Source organism: Solanum lycopersicum, chromosome 4, assembly GCF_036512215.1.
Source record: "Solanum lycopersicum chromosome 4, SLM_r2.1".
Classification (NCBI taxonomy): Eukaryota; Viridiplantae; Streptophyta; class Magnoliopsida; order Solanales; family Solanaceae; genus Solanum; species Solanum lycopersicum.
The window spans coordinates 44,552,395-44,556,922 of record NC_090803.1 but is presented as its reverse complement, the minus strand read 5'-3'; positions in this window follow the sequence as shown (position 1 = coordinate 44,556,922).

Below are 4,528 nucleotides of genomic sequence, written 5' to 3'. Positions count from 1 at the left end.
ACAAGCTGGTGGGTCCGGTGTCCCTGAACCCACTCCTCTATAGTCTGGACACCCTAAGTAGTGTACAGCATCAACACCACCCTCAATAGTGCCTCTCTCAACAATCACATCACCATAAGTAGTTCTCTTCTCTGCCTCAACAACTCTGGAGCTAGGCTCTCCAGCAGCCAGCTCAATAGCCCTCAACTGACGGGCCTCCTCATCAGCAATTGAGTCTCTCTTCGCAGCCTCCAACTCACGGCGCTCCCTTTTTTTCCCTATCCTCATCATCATTCCGACCTCTACGCCTCTTGGCATGCTCTCGTGGTGGAGGTGGTGGCACTCAGCAGTGGATAATAAGGCCACCAAAACAGTATCCTCGGCGGGCTCTGCAGAAGGGGCCTCAGACTCGGACACCCTAGCCTCTAGAATTGTGTCCAAGTCCACTTTCAGACTCTCTAGAGCAGCCTGAAGGGTGTACACGTCCACCGAAGGGGCTGGCTGGGCTAGCACACGCAACTCAAAAGCGTCCAGACGCTGATGAACCTCCATGATCTTTCTCTCTGTTTGCTGGGCCATCTTCCCTCCATGCCCTCCTCCGCCTCAACAATAGACCTTCGCATCCAAGGCTGGATGTGATGCAGAAGAGAGGCCATTTAGGTCTCAAGTTTCTGCACCCTAGCAAGTGGAACCAGAGGAGCTCGTAGCGGTGCTACCACCTGGGATAGACTCGACCGGGGTGGTTCCAGTAGGCTAAGATGTAGCCTGGATAGCTCTTTGGCTTGCTCGACAGTGTCCGCCAGGTTCTCACCAAGCGGAGGTACCTCCGAGCGGGGCCGTCTATGTGGGGCCAACTCATTGGCCTTATCTCTAATAAGGCCTATATCAACAGTGCCCGGTGGGGTATTAATCTGATCGATGTGCCAAATAGGCACACTTGCGGACTTACACAAAGCAAACACCATGCACGGAAAGGGGTAGGTAGTAGTGACCTTAAAGGCCCTCTCGTGCATGACCTCCTGAAGAAGCCAAGCGAAGTCCACCTCGAACCCTACTATCATCGCCGCCATCAGAACTGTGCGATAACAAGTGACAATATTTTCTGCAACAGTGGGGGAAAGGCAGTGGCGGACTATCAGCAAAAAAAACTTGGCCGTGAAGGTCAGGTTAGCCTTTTGATGGATCCCTTCAGCTCAAGTACCCAATTAGAAACCTATCCATCAATAGAAAAATATCGAGCAATCCACCTCTTGGTGGTCTCTCTCAACTCTGGCTCATGCAGAAACTATCCATCTTTAACAAGTTTCCACCGGTAGTTGAGCTTGCCAGTTAAAAGAGTCTAGTTGGCATCAATAGTCTCGTCATATAGATACTGGCGGAGGAGGGAAAGAAGGTGTCTACCCGCTTGCCGCGGACTCGGATGTGCTCTAGCGGGGCCTGTTTGGCGGTGGAAGCCCTCCTGTCTATCTGGGCTTGGAGAGTGCCACATACGAGGCATATAACTCTCTAACCAACTCCTTACTGTATCGGCCCACATCATGAGCCGTCCGTTCTAGCCAGTACCTGGTTAAGAAGGCATGGATTGCCGCCATGGTGGGGAGACTCCCCGTGAGGACCCGCCTCTCTAATGTAAGGGCCCGATTCATAAACCCTGTATCATTCGGCAGTTTGGTGTCTGAATACACTTGAAACTACCCCTCAACACACCACCGGTTGGGATGGTCGGCAACCGGGGTAGGGACTCCTGTCAGTGGTGCTGGAGTGGAATCAGCACTACCAGCCTTATCAGATAAGGCAGATTGATGTGTAGTGGATGGAGTAGAAGCCTCCTCAGAACCGGAGACTTCTTCTGAACCCGATACTTCCTCAGAGCCGAAAGCTTCCATGGAGTGTGTAGCAGACCCAAAATGCATGCCGGTCAGTATGCGTTCCTCTTTAGACTGGGAGGCATTGACTACGTTGGGCCCCTTCGTGGGGGTGGATCTAGTGGTACATGCAGCCAGTGCAGGAGTGAGAGTTCCTGCAGGCACGTATCGGGGTCACGCTCATCGTCAGAGCCAATGATCAGTCGAGCAGATGGTGCGATGGACTTTGAGCGCCCTCATGCGTACATGCGATGTAGCTTTGGTTCCATAAGTGTTAGTTCCTTAAAAGAACAACAATTAGTACCACTAGAAATAAAAAATACATGCAAAGAAGAAAACAAAAACGTAAAACCAAAACTGAAATAGTATTGATGCAGTTTCTGTGCTAGATGATGGACCAGTTGACGGTCCGTCGTGAGCATGACGGACCATCATGACGGTCCTTTATGAAATACTTAAGAAAATTGATTGGAGACTCTTAGAAAAAAAGTCTCTGACAATCGTGATGGTGGTGCAAGACAGATCGTCGAGAGCACGATGGTCCATCGTAGAGGTCCGTTGTTAGACACATAGAAAAGGTTTTGAGACCCTTAATAATAGGTCTCTTACAACCATGACGGTTTTGCAGAACGGATAGTCATGAGCACGACGGTCCATCATAGAGGTCCGTCATTGGACATTTAGAAAATATTTTGAGACCCTTAGGTGTAGGGTCTCTGACAACCATGACGGTTGCACAAGACAGACCGTCGGGGGCACGACGGTCCGTCGTAGAGGTCATCCATGGAAACTTAGAGAAAATACATGGGAATTGGTGGGATGGACCTCACGACGGTCCGTCGAGGGCACGACGATCTGTCGACGAGGTCTCTTTATGTCCTTCAGTGACAGAACTGCGGATGCCTCAATCATCCCCTAAAATTCAAATCGAAAGAATACTTATCAACCTACAATTTCTAACCCAATTACCCAACATACTAGCAATCCTAAGGAAATAATTTCTCGAGTTTTAGCATGCCAATTTGGAGGACTATTAACCTAGGTCAGAAAAAATTATCAGAAACATACACCCTCATTTGATTTAGTTAACACAACACCCCCATTTTGTTTACTATGTGAAGGGTCTTAAGGCATGTAGGATTAACGGGGTGAGTTCTAGCATGCAATAGGGGTAAAATTTTGAATATCAAACATTCAGAATCAAACATGTAGCATGGGAAAACAAGAAAGAAATGTAGATGGCTAAGAGATCAGAGCCACATATCCTATATTTGGAGAAGATGAAAACAAAGTAAGGCACACAACTCTGGTGATCAGCAGAAGGATAGTTGACTCCGACCGGCAGATTACTTGAAGAAGCAGAGAGATTGGAAGAGGGAAGATTAGGGGAATATGGAAAGGCATGGGGAATCTGATGTTTGGGGAGAGGAAGAGAGTGTTAGGGAATTAAAGAGGGAGTAAATGGGGGAAGTAAGGGAAAGTAACGGTTAGAATTAAGATGGGAAGTTAAAAGGTTTAAAAACTTTTAATATTCACCGATTCGGTCATGTCGAGTTTACAGGTATTGATGCGATGAGTCCCCGTCGACGGTCCATCACAGGTGTGACATTCTATCATGGGGTGCATCATGGGTGCCCTAATTTATAAAAAATTGAAAAACTTACTTGTGCACGACGAATGCTTACGACGGTCTGTCACAGGCGTAACGGTCCGTCGATGGGTCCGTCAATGAGTTCTGTAGACCAATTTTCTTGTGATATGCTACCTGCAAATTTAACACCCATGAAGCTATTCTTTTTGTATTTTCTGGATACTTTTTGGACACAGACCCTAAACTTCGCTCTAGCCAACACTTCTAACAAAAAATAAAAAAAATCAACGAAAATGCAACTATTACTAGAAAGTCATAAAAAAACCTATAGTTGGCTTAGCGGATAAATATTGGGTTGCCTCCCAACCAGATCTTGATTTAACGTCGCGGCACGATGAAGGACACTTGATTACTCAGACTTCATCAAGATGGTATGCCTTGATCATTTCATTTGTCGTTTCAGCGTGCCCTAGATAGATTTTGATTCATTGTCCCATCACGTTAAACCGCACACCCTCCCTATTTTCCAACTCAACCGCTCCGTGAAGGAATAGTTGGGTGATCAAGTAAGGGCTAGTACATTTTGACTTGAGTTTGCCCACAAACAAGTGCAATCTAGAATTGAATAAAATCACCAAATCCCCAACCATAAAATCGCATTTCTCAATCTTTTGGTCTTGGTACTTCTTCATCTTTTCTCTGTAGAGGACTGAACTTTCATAAGCTTTTAGGAGAAATTCATCGAGCTCATTCAACCCATTTAACCTCTGTTCTGCAGCCTCATTCCAATCCATTTTCAACTTCTTCATTGCCCACATGGCTTTATGCTCTAATTCGATCGGTAAGTGACAAGTCTTCCTATATACAATTTGGTATGTGGACATACCTATGGGAGTCTTGTATGTTGCCCTGTAGGCCCAAAGAGCATCATCAAGTCTCCTTGACCAATTCTTTCTACTAGCATTCACCGTTTTCGATAAAATTTGCTTAATCTCCCTATTTTGACACCTCAACTTTCCCACTAGTTTGAGGATGGTAAGGAGTGACCAAATTATGGTGAACCCCATAATTCTCTAATAAACCCTTAAACAAT